The sequence below is a fragment of the Hipposideros armiger genome, unplaced genomic scaffold, assembly GCF_001890085.2.
Source record: "Hipposideros armiger isolate ML-2016 unplaced genomic scaffold, ASM189008v1 scaffold_411, whole genome shotgun sequence".
Lineage (NCBI taxonomy): Eukaryota > Metazoa > Chordata > Mammalia > Chiroptera > Hipposideridae > Hipposideros > Hipposideros armiger.
Genome location: NW_017731761.1, coordinates 1304759 through 1317629, shown reverse-complemented (window position 1 = coordinate 1317629; position 12871 = coordinate 1304759). Strand labels below are relative to the sequence as shown.

Here is a 12871-nt window from a genome sequence, read left to right as displayed (position 1 = left end):
ACCACATGATTTCACTGATATGTGGTATATAAAACTGAAAACAACAAAAGAACAAAAAAAATGAAGAAACAAAACTCATAGACACAGACAATACTCTAGTGGTTACCAGAGGGTAAGTGGGGAGGGAGGTGGTAGATGAGGTAAAAGGGATCAAATATATGGTGGTGGAAAAAGAACTGTCTCTGGGTGGTGAACACACAATGTGATATACAGATGTTGTATTGCAGAATTGTAAACCTTTAATCTATGTAACTTTGCTAAAAATTGTCACCTCAATAAACTTTAACTTAATAAAAATCCCCCTTTTTCTTTTCATCCTCTTCTTCATTCCTGCTAGTAAAATTGAGCTCTAGGAGCCATCTTTTTTGTTAGAATGACAAATAATGAAATTCAGAACCTGGTCTTAACAATGTGAGTCTTCCCAAATTAACAGAGGACTCACAGAAGGAGATGAAAGGGAGGGCTCTTCTCCCTGCAGTGACCAAGGCACAGAGACCCTCCTGCATTAGAAAACAACATTCAGAAACCAGGTTTGATAAGATGTGAAATTGAGAATATTCTTAGGAGTCCACAGTCTCATTTTTCAGAGCAATATTTATAACCGTTAAGGCTCATGTGAATATTTATAATGTTAACAACTTTTCATAAAAGTACACTGTGAACGAAGGGGTCTTGAAAAATTCGTAAGACGTTAGAGATGGTTGCCACGTCCTGTGGAAGTAACTTCCAAAGGGGATCATGGCATTCTGATTGGTTACCTTACCTGATAATGGAGAGCCCTGGGAATGACACTGCACAGGCTTCTCTGTGCTACCAACAGAAGTAGGTGTAAGACTGCACTGTCAAACCAGAGGTGGGTCATTGGCACTTTCCTCTTGTCCCTCAAAATTGGTGGAGAAGGCCTATGTCTCTGATACATACTTTATTTGTAACAAAAAGACTAGGAGTCTAGTTATATAAAGAAATGATTTTGATTTGGTGATTAGGGAAGATAATCTCGGAAGAGGTAGAAAAATTGCTGAAAAGCTAAAACCCCAGGTAAAGAAGTCCACTCAGAAAGGGCAGGAAGAAGACTGTTCCAAGCAGAGAGACAGCAGGTGCAAAGACCCTGGGGCAGGAGTGAGCTTAGTGTATTTGAGGCACCCAACGAAGTCAGTGGAGGGCCAGCCGAGTGGCGCGTTGGTTAAAAGCTGGCTTGGGATGCCGGCTCTGAGCAGCAGGGCCCCGGTTCCGATCCCACATGAGGGTCAGTGACACTGCCCTCTACAGATAAAATGGTGAACAACAGCTCGACCTGGCTGGGCTGCCGTGAGTCGCCGGCGACAGCGTAGGCTGCAGCCCCTGCTGCAGTGGGCTACCATAAGCTACCATGTGTGGCCAGCAGCCGGCGTGAGCTGCCAAGAGCCGCTGGGAGCAGCCGTCCAGAGGCCAGCGATCGATCTGCCTCACCCGGGAAGAGCGCAATGATGATACCAACACGGGCCAGTGAAGCAACATCCTCCACAACTAGACTGAAGAACAAAAGGACAGCAACTTGTCTGTTCCCCTTCCCTGATCCCCCAACACTGTTCCCCTCCCCCAATTCCCCAAAAAATCTTAAAAAAAAAAAAGTCAGTGGAACGGGAACTGCGAAGAAATAGGTGGAGAAGACCCTCCACTCAAAGGTTTGTAGAGTGTATATTTTGTTCTTTTGGTGATGGAAGCCAATGAATACCTTCAAGCAGCAGAGTCGGTTTAAAAAAGCAGGCTCAGATCCAGCCCGAGCTGAGCAGCCGCTGAGCTGCCAACAGGTAGCAGGATGGCTCAGCTAAAAAATAATAATAATAATAATAATAATAAAGCAGGCTCAGAGAACCCAGCATGGCTGGATGGTCAGGATGCAAGACTGGCCACTGTTGGTGCTGACTTCCCATTCTGCAGTTCACTGGATGTATAAGTGTAAGGTTTTGACCCATCAGCACATCGTAACTCAGCACAGATGGATTTGCTTTTAAACTTCTCGTAAAATTGCCTCCACTCTGTAAATAATCCGATTCCCCTGGTCCAGCAGAAGCAGAAAAGCAGCAGAAAGAAAAGAATGTTTAAAGCCAAAAAAAGAATATTACCTGCTCACACCTGAAAGACTTAAGAGCTTACAGTAGACGTCTTGGCCTGAGCCCTAGGGGCATGCTGTCTGCTGTCAGCACAGAATGGGAAACAGGGAAGCAAAAGAAAAAAAAAAAAGGTGTTGAGAGTTGGCTCTCCATAGGGGGCCTTCACTATTCCTTGAAACTGTCAAAGAAATCACCTGTACTTGGCAACTGTGATGTTTGGGTAATGCTGACACTCTGGGAGACTTTATTCCCCCGCCCTTCAAAGTCCAGCTTGCCCTTGCCCTCTCAGTTGAATGGGTAACATAAAAAATACCAAGGGCAGGAAGGCCGAGTGGCTCAGTTGGTTAAGATCTCCCTCAAGAGTGCGAGCTCTGAGCAACTGTGGTTCCATGCCCAGCCCGAGCTGAGCTGCCGCTGAGCTGCCAACAGGTGGCAGGATGGCTCAGCTAAAAAGAAAAATAAAAAATGAAAAATACCAAGGGCACCAAATGTTGACAGGGAAGGGGAGGAACTGAAATGCTCATGTATTGTGGGTGAGAGTACAAAATGGTTTTGCCACTCTGGAAACTATTTAGCAGTTTCTTAAAAAGTCAAACTTATACTTATCAAATGCTCAATTAATCCTGCTCCAAGGAATTTACCTAAAAGAAGTGAAAACATAGGTCCTCAAAAAGTCTTATGCAAGAATGTTTATAGAAGCTTGATTCATGATAGGCAAAACTCGCAAATACCTCAGATGTCCATCAACAGGAGAATGGATAAACAAACTGCGCTATATTTATACTAACCAGCAATAAAAAAATTTTAAAAAGAAATGAGCTATTGACACAAGCTATAGTGCACATGACTCTCAAAAGCATTCTGCTGAGTGGGAGAAACAAGACACAAAAGGGTATTTCCTGTATGATTCCATTTACAAGTTCTAGACTAGAAAAAAAAACTAACCTATAGTAACAGAAATCAGATGAGTGCTTGCTTCTGGGGATGGGGACATTGCCTGGGAAGGGGTACAAGGAAATTTTCTGGAGTGGTAGACAAGCTCTCTCTTGATAAGGATGTAGGTTACACAAGTACATACCTCTATCAAATTAACCTAAATATAAACTTAAAATTGAGCATTTCACTGACTGTAAAGCATATCTTAACTTTTTTTTTTTTTTTTGCCCAACCAGAGTTTATTTCCAAAACGAGTTCCATAACTGCCCTTTCTTGGGGCCATGAAAATGGTGCATGGCCTGATGTCATCCTCCGCTCTAAAAATCGGACCTGGCTTCCTGACCCAGCTATGCATCTTCTCGTGTGATTTCACTTGCAAAACCTGACCTTCTAAGTGCCAGTTTCCTCACTTGGGGCAGATGTACTCGGTAGACTCCTTAAAGGCAGGACTCACTCTTATTTTTCTGTGTGAAGCTTTGAGCACATTGCCTGACACACAGAGGACCCTCAATAAATATCCATTTACTTATTTAAACTGAGCCTGCCTTACCTGACTCACAGACTCAAAGCGATACGTGGCCTGCTGCCTCTGAAGAGAACTCCGAAACTCTACACGCACGGAAGGCATCCGAGTTGCTGCAGATGTCATTGTTCTTGCGCTAAGGCACTTTGCAAGGTCCCTTCCAGCCACATACTTTCATCCCTTTTAAAATTAGCCTCAGAGACTGCATAGTTGCGCTGGAAAGGGGCAGAAAGGGGTCTCCGTTATTTGTGCTCATTTCAGAGGGTGTGCCCTAGCGCGGGGAACTGTTTGCAAACCTTAGCGCTCACCATCAGGCTGGAAAGACCTTTGGAATGATCTACTTCGGCAGCCTCCCTTTACAGATCAGAAAACAGCTGTCCAATGTCACGTGACTGGTTAGCAGCAACGAACCCCGGCAGCGAGATCCCGCGTGGCCTATCTTCTAGTCCTGGGCTTTCTTCTTTGTACCAGCGTCTTCACTTGGCTTGGTACAACGGCTCAGTGCAACCACCTACCTCACAGCTAAGTGTTCCAAGCTCTCAAAGGGAACAGTATGGAGCCCCTGTGAGGAGCGCGGGCCTCGGCCACCCACGACCAGAGCAGCGCCACACAGGCCCGCCCGGCGCCTGTGGGGCGGGCCTTCCTCTGTCCGCAGCCCGGCGCTCTGAGCAGGCGCGGGGAGGCCGCAGGGGCGCTGTGCACACGCCCGTGCTGCGTGCCCCGCAAATACATACATCACCGGCGCCAGCGTCGTGACTTCCGGGGGTCGCGGGCGCCATCTTACTCGCTCGGTGGCCGCGACTTCGTGGGAGTCCTAGAGCCGGAACCAGAGCCTGCAGCGTGTGGAAGGTGCTGCCGCTGCCATGCCGTCCTTACCGCTGCGGGTGGCGGTGGTGTGCTCCAGCAACCAGAACCGGAGCATGGAGGCGCACCACATCCTCAGCAAGCGGGGCTTCAACGTCCGGTCCTTCGGCACAGGAACTCACGTGAAGCTCCCAGGACCGGCTCCGGACAAGCCAAACGTGTATGATTTCAATACCACCTACGAGCAGATGTACAACGATCTCCTTCTGAAAGACAAAGAGCTCTACACGCAGAACGGGGTGTTACATATGTTGGACAGAAATAAGCGGATCAAGCCCCGGCCGGAAAGGTTCCAGAACTGCCGAGACCAGTTCGATCTGATCCTGACCTGCGAGGAGCGAGTGTACGACCAGGTGGTAGAAGAGCTGAATTCCAGGGAGCAGGAGACCTGCCAGCTGGTGCACGTGGTCAACGTGGACATCCAGGACAACCCGGAAGAGGCCACCCTGGGGGCGTTCCTCATCTGTGAGCTCTGCCAGTGCCTTCAGGACATGGAGGACATAGACAGTGAGATCGACGAGCTGCTGCTGGAGTTCGAGGAGAAGAGCAGCAAGTCCTTCCTGCACACCGGCTGCTTCTACTGACCTGGCCCCGGCAGGTGCGCCAGCCGCTCGGAGCCCTCTCTCGGTTCTCCTCTCGTTAATACTTTCCCTTCTGAGACTTGTTTGTCCCTGAGGGCTTCTGCGGGTGGACAGTAGGGTTAAACTATGTAGTTACCTTTACCAGTGTTCTTTATTTTTTTCTTATGGCTTCGACTTACAGTCTACTATCCTTTCATTTCAGCCTGAAAGACTCCCTTTAACCTTTATTGTAGAGCAGGTGAACTAGTAATGAACTCCGTCAGCTGTTGTTTGTCTGCAAATGTTTTAATTTCTCCTTCATTGTTGAAAGATGATTTTACCGGATATAAAATTGTTGGTTGATAATTGGTTTTCTTTTTTTTTTTCAGGACTTCATGTCATCTCAGTGCTTTCTGGCCTCCATGGTTTCTGAGGAGAATTTAATGTTGTTAATCTTTTTGAAGATCTCTTGAACATGACAAGTCACTTCTCTCGTGGCTTTTAAAATTCTCTGTCTGGGCCGGCCGAGTGGCGCAATGCTTAGGAACTGGCTTGGGATGCCAGAGGGCCCCGGTTCGGATCCCACATATGAGGGCCAGTGACACTGCCCTCTACAGCTAAGATGCTGAACAACAGCTCAACCTGGAGCTGGGCTGCCGTGAGTCACCGGGGATGGCATAGGCTGCAGCCCCTGCTGCAGTGGGTTGCCATGGGCTACCGTATGCAGCCAGTGTGAGCGGCCAGCAGCCACAGTGAGCAGCCGTCCAGAAGCCGGCGACTGATCTGCCTCACCAGGGAAGAGCGCAATGATGATGTCAACAAGGGCCATGAAGCAACGTCCTCCGCAACTAAATTAAAGAACAAAAGGACAGCAACTTGTCTGTTCCCCTTCCCCCAGTTCCCCAGCACTGTTCCCATCCCCCTGTTCCCCAATGAAAAATCTTTTAAAAAAAAAAAATTCTCCATCTTTGGATTAAAACAGTTTGACTATCAAGTACCTTGGTGCAGATCTCTTTTGAGTTTATATTGCATGAAGTTCATTGAGCTTCTTAGATATGTATGTTCATGTATTCAGATCTGGAGAGGTTTGGGCCATTACTTATTCAATTTTTCCCCCTTCCCTTTCTTCTTCAGGAATCCTATAATGTACTGTTAGTATATTTAATGATATTCCATGCAACCCTCATGTTCTGTAAATTTTCCTTCATTCTTTTTTCTGTCTGCCTCTCAGACTGGATAATTTCAGTTGTGTTACCTTCAAGTTTATTGATCCTTTCTTTTGCCTGTTCAGATCTGCTGTTTAACCTCTCTAGTGAGTTTTGCATTTCAGTTATTATACTTCTCACCTCCAGAATTTCTGTTTGGTTCCTCTATGTAATTTCTATGCTTATAGTCTCATTTTGTCCATACATTATCTTGATTTCCATGGTTTCTTTTAGCTCATTGAACATATGTAAAACAACAGATTTAACATCTTTCACTAATAATCCCAGTGTCTGGAATTCCTCAGGGATAATTTCTGTTAAATTCCTTTTTTCCCCTGTGAATGGGACATAGTTTCCTGACTTTTTGGTGTATTTTGTGTTGTTGAGAACTAAACATCTGGAGTATTATGTCCTCAAGGATTGCTGAATCTTGCTTGTTGAAAGCTAGAACCAACCATTTGTAACTTTTCCAAGCTATTTTGCAACATATATTCCTTGTTTTGTGTGGTCCTTGATGTTTCTATTTTGTTATATCTGCAGTCAGCCAGTAACCTAATAAATTTCCTTAAATACCTGGCTCACAAAAGAGGTGAGGGGGGGGGGAAATACGGCCTAGCTCTTTAAACCCTCCCAAAGCCACTTTCCTGACATTCCTGCCAGCTCAATCACAGTTTTGGTGGAGGGGCAGAGTCACGGAGCTTCCTACTCTGCCACATCCCTGTGACATCACCCAGTAGTGATTGATTTTCATTTAGAAACAAGACAGAGAAAATAATTATTAATTCAAAGTTCAGAGTACATGTTTTTCCCAAACATGAAAGAACATTTCATCAATGTGGGTCTTAACTTTCTCATGGTCTCTCATAAGAGATTAAACAACCCAGTGATTTTTGTCTGCCATTTTAAGTCACATATATTCTAAAAATCCCTGTAGGAGGCAGGCAAAGTATAAAACAGGCTGAAAATATCCGGAAAAAACTTAGATCTAGAAGAGTCTAGCAAGAAGTTTAGAATTGAGATACCAAAGTGATGTTGCTAAATGGGATGCTTCTTCCGGGGTATAGAGAGAAAACTAGTCCTCAGGATCAGGCAATGTTTGATCAAAGGAAACATTAATCTGAAGGCAAAGAAGCCGTGGACCTCTGTACCTATTGCATGTACTCTTCACTTAGCGCTTGGCTGCCTGGTGGCTTGTGGCATCCTCATCTTGTGGTCCTGTTTGGTCATTTAACTTGCATATCATTTTACTTCTGCTGAGACACAGGTTCATTGCTCCAGCATAATTAGATCTCTCTCGAGAACAAGAATAATTTCTTAAACATTATAATTAAGAGTCTGAAATCAGCAGCCCAAAATCAAGGTGTCAGCAGGGCTCTGCTCCCTCCCAAGTTCCAAAGCCATCCTTGCCTCTTCTTGGCTCCATGCTCTCCTTGTCGTGGTGGCCTTAACTTTTTTAACGTAAAAACAAGTAAAATTGACTTACTCCGGGAAGTCTTCTCTATCCCCTCCAGACTAGATTAGGGACTTATCTTAAACTGGAAGCTCCCAGAAGCAGATCCAGAGTGAATATTTGCATACAGGTGGTTAATTGGGTAGGAGAGAAGGGAAGTCAGACAAGGAAGGGAGGAGATCCAAGATAGCAGAGTAGATAAACACTGTGCCTGCTTCCTGCCGTGAACACATTAAAATCACAGCTAAATTACAGAACAATCAACCTGGAGAACCATCGGAAGTCTGGCTGAACAGAAGTTTTATAACTAAAGATATAAAGAAGAAGCCACATCGACACTGGTAGAAGGGGTGAAGACAAGGAACTGGCTGACCCCCCAAACCTCTGTGTGGCAGTTGAAAACCAGGAGAGATATCTCAGCCACAGAGGTTCCTCCAAGAGAAGCAAAACATCCCAGCCCCAGAGAGGCCTCCCCAGCCCAGAGTACTGGTGCCAGGAAAAGGAGCCCCCACAATACCTGGCTGGAAAAACCGTGGGGGTTCAGGCCATCCTGGTGGAACAGAAGGCAGTGGGAAACGCAGGCGTCCTCTTAAAGGGCCCAGGCACAGTCCCTCTGACTCCCAGACACTCACCTTGGGCTCCAGTGGAGGGACAGTAACTCAGGGGGTGTCAGAGACATACGGGGGGGGGGAGGGAAAACTGAGTTGTGTTGTTTCACATTGAAGGCTGGAGGACAGTCACCATTTCTCTGTGAGGGAGTCCTTCTTTTGTGTAGCCAGCAGGCAGTCACCATCTTTCCTGTGTTGAGCCCGCCCCCTACGCTTACACCAAATCTGAATCTGATTGGTCTGGTGAGCTCTGCAGCTCCACCCCACTGACTCACTGGACCCCATCCCACCCAACTCACCCAACTTCCCAAGGCACTTTCTCCAGGAGCAAGCAGCTCCGCCCACATTGCACTCTGTTAGAGAACTATCAGAGTCTGACAGACCCCAGGTGGACGGCTACTGGCCTCACTGTGCTCTGACACTTTTGCTGAGTAGCTCCAGGCTCAGCACTGGCACCAAACCAAAATTTACATTAACCTGGTGCCCACAACTCTTCCCACTCTAGTGACTCCCTGAGGCCCTGCATCACCCAACTTGTATACTGCACAAGGCTTTATCAGTGGCTAAACTTCAATGGAGCTGGCAGGTGGCAGTAGGCCTTGGGGTGTCCTGGCATTTTGTGGAGCTACCCTAGGCCCAATACTGGTGGCAGATGTCCTTGTTTCACAGCATGGCCTCTCCCACGCATCTCTAAGGTTAGCAGAAGCAGCAAACAATGGTGGATCACTTTGTAGCTCTTACCAGGTAGTCCCTGGCCAGTCACGGGCAGTGCACTGGAGCCCCTCAAGAGGGCCCAGAACCAAAATACTTGAAGGTTGGCTTCAGACCACAGCAGAGCACTGCCCAATTAGCCCCACAAGTGGCACACATAAAGGGTGGTCTCAACAGGCACCAGAGCTCTCTGGGATGAATACCATTCAGTGGGGTAAGCCACACACATAGCAGCTCATAAGCTGTGGACATGGCCAAATCCACAGCTAATCAGCCTGAGGGTCAATCTCGCCCATTGACATGCCCATAACAACCAAGGTCAACTATAACAGGAGGGCACAACCCAAGCAAGGGACACTCCTGGAGCACCCAGTGCTAGTGACCAGGGAGACTGTGCCACTGGGCCCACAGGACCCTACTACTTAAGGCCACCTGGCCAAGACTGGAGGACATAGCAGATCTACCTAATACATACAAACAAAGAGAGAGGCAGCCAAAATGAGAAAACAAATGCATCCCAGATGAAAGAACAGGAGAAAAACCCAGAAAAAGAAACAAATGAAATGGAGGCAAGTAACCTACCACATACAGAGTTCAAAACAATGGTTATAAGGATGCTCAAGGAACTTAGAACTTCAACAAAAAAGTTTTTATAGCAAACATAGAAACCATAAAAAGAACCAGTCAGAAATGAAGACTATAATACCTGAAATGAAGAATGCACTAGAAGAATCACCAGCAGACTGGATGAAGCAGGGGATCAAATCAGCAATTTGGAAGACAAGGTAGCAGAAAACATCCAATCAGAACAACAAAAAGAAAAAGAATCCAAAAAAATGAGGACAGTTTAAGAGACCTCTGGGACAACATCAAGCATAACAACATTCGCATCATAGGGGTACCAGAAGGTGAAGAGAGAAAATAGGGAATTGAGAACCTACATGAAGAAATAATGACTGAAAACTTTCCTAATCTGGCAAAGGAAATAGGCATACAAGTCTAGGAAGCACAGAGTCCCAAACAAGATGAACCCCAACAGGCCCACACCAAGACACACTTAATTACAATGCAATGGTTAAAGACAAAGAGAGAATTTTTAAAGCAGCAAGAGAAAGGCAACTAGTAACTTATAAGGGAGCTTCCATAAGAGTGTCAGCTGATTTCTCAACAGAAACTTTGCAGGCCAGAAGGGATTGGCACAAAATATTTAACACGATGAAAAGCAAGGCCTTACAACCAAGATTAGTCTACCTAGCAAAGCTATCATTTAAAATCGAAGGACAGATAAAGAGCTTCCCAGACAAGAAAAAGCTAAAGGAGTTCATCACCAACAAACCAGAATTACAAGGAATCTTAGAGGGACTTCTTTAAGATGAAAAATAAGAAAGATCAAAATTATGAATAATAAAATGGCAATAACTACATATCTATCAACAATTACTTTCAATGTAGATGGATTAAATGCTCCACTCAAAAGACATAGGAGGGCTGAATGGATAAGAAAACAAGACCCTTATACATGCTGTCTTCAAGAGATTCACTTCAGATTGAAAGGCACACACAGACAGAAACTAAAGGGATGGAAAAAGATATTTCATGAAAATGGAAATGAAAGAAAAACAAAAAGCTGGGGTAGCAATACTTATACCAGACAAAATGTACTTTAAAACAAAGGCTACAACAAGAAACAAAGAAGGACCCAGTAATCCCACTTGTGGGAATGTATCTGAAGAAACCCAAATGCTACTTCAAGGGGACTTGTGCATCCATATGTTCAGAGCAGCATTGTTTACAATGGCCAAGATGTGGAGGCAGCCTTGGTGTCTGTTGATGGAAGAATGGATAAAGATGAGGTGGTACATATATACAATGGGATATTGCTAAGTCATGGATGGGAATGGGTTCTTGCCATCTATGGCGGCATGGATGGACCTAGAGAGTACTGTGCTGAGTGGAGTGTGTCAGAGAGAAAGACAGATGCAATGTGATTTCACTGATATGTGGAATCTAAAGAACAAAATAAACAAATAAAACAGAATCAAACTTATAGATACAGAGAACATATTGATGGTTGCCAGATGGGAAGGGGGTTGGGGTAAGTGAAAAGGGGGAAGGGATTAAGAAGTACAAATTGGTTGTTAGTAATCATAGGGATGTAAGGCATAGCATAAGGAATGTAGTCAATAATATTGTAATAACTATGTATGGTGCAGATGGGTACTAGATTTGTTGGGGTGATAGATGGGAGGAGGTTTGGAGACAAGGTGAAAGAATTAAGAAGTACAAACTGATAGTTACAAAATAGTCACAGGGATGTGAAGTAAAGCATAGGGAATCAGTCGATAACATGGTAATAACTATACATAGTGCCAAGTGAGTACTAGACTAGTCAGGAGGATTGTTTCTTAAATTATATGAATGTCTAACCACTATGCCGTACACCTGAAATTAATATAATACTGCATGTTAGCTGTATTTTAATAAAAATCTTTAAAAATAAAACGATAAGAAAGGGAAGGTAGCCAATAAAGGATGTGTTATCAAACAGGTTACCATGGGCAACAGGACTCAATCCTGTCACCCAAAGGACATGGGGTGTCACTGTCACCCAGAAGGGAGAGAGCCGGGGTGCTTATATACAAACTCCTATTTGTCATTGATTGTGGCGTAATTCACCAGCCCTTCCAACCGGCCAGAGCACGGGCCGAGCAGGCCCAGTGGCCAGAGACATATCCCCAGAGAAATGCAGAGATGTGGAAATCAGGCTGGCGTGCCCTGAAATGGCATGAGGCCAGGGAATATGGCAGGTCCCCACCAGCATCTGCTGCAGGCCCCATCTTTTTTGCAGCCATAGCTCCTGTGTGCGTATGTATCCCCTCATAGTAGAAAGAGTGATTTAAAACTCACATTATGGAAAGAGGCAGGTTTGACCTCAAATTCCAGCTCTGTCACTTTCCCTATGACAACTTGGGCAAATGGTTCTTCTATAAAATAGAGGCGATGCATTGTTGAGGGGATAACCCCAGTTCCATGCTTACCACAGTGCCTGGCACATACTAGGAACTCTAGTAAATACTAGCAGCAACAAGTAGTATTGTTACTACTACACAGTCCCCAACTTATAATGGTTCGAACTTAAAATTTTTCGACTTAACGGTTTTTCAACTTTACGATGGTGTGAAAGGGATACACATAATAAATTACATGGGATAGTTAACGCTTTATGACTAAATAGGCTTTATGTTAAATGATTTTGCCCAAATGTAGGCTAATGTAAGTGTTCTAAACATGTTTAAGGTAGGCTAGGCTAAGTAAGCTTCGACGTTCAGTAGGTTAGTATATTAAATGCATTTTCAACTTCAGATATTTTCAACTTACGATGAGTTTATCATGACATAACCCCATCGCAAGTCAAGGGGCATTTGTTTGTTCATTTCTTTTGCCAAAAAAAAGTCTAAATTAACATTTTTCCATTAAAAATTTGCTCCCTTCAATTATTTTTAAAATGTAACTGTTGAAAGAGAACACATCTACATAGTTGAAAATCCCAAAGGCATTAAGGGATAAACTGATCAAAGCCTTCCCCCTTTTACAGCAGCCACCCAGGACCCCTCCTCACAATGAACCGAGATGACCAGCATGTTTGTGTATTTTTCCAACAATATTTTCATTCAGCCTTCTCACAGATTTGGGGTTTGCTTCTGTTTTTCTATGGCTGAATCCACTACATGATGGTGTCTGATGTGGCATACATAATATATGCATGCTTTAACTTTTTTATTTTGAAGTAGTTTTAAATTTACAGAAGAGTTGTAAAGGTAATACAGACAGTTCTAGTACATCTTTCACCCAGGACCCGCCAATGTGAATAGCTTACATGACCATATAGTACATGGATCAAAACTAAGATCTTGACATTGG

At 44.7% G+C, this 12871-nt stretch overlaps 1 pseudogene; it reads left to right on the top strand.

Annotated features, from left to right (window-relative positions):
- Positions 1–4403: 4403 nt before the first annotated feature.
- On the top strand, positions 4404–5000 carry LOC109394132 (RNA polymerase II subunit A C-terminal domain phosphatase SSU72 pseudogene; annotated as a pseudogene).
- Positions 5001–12871: the final 7871 nt, after the last annotated feature.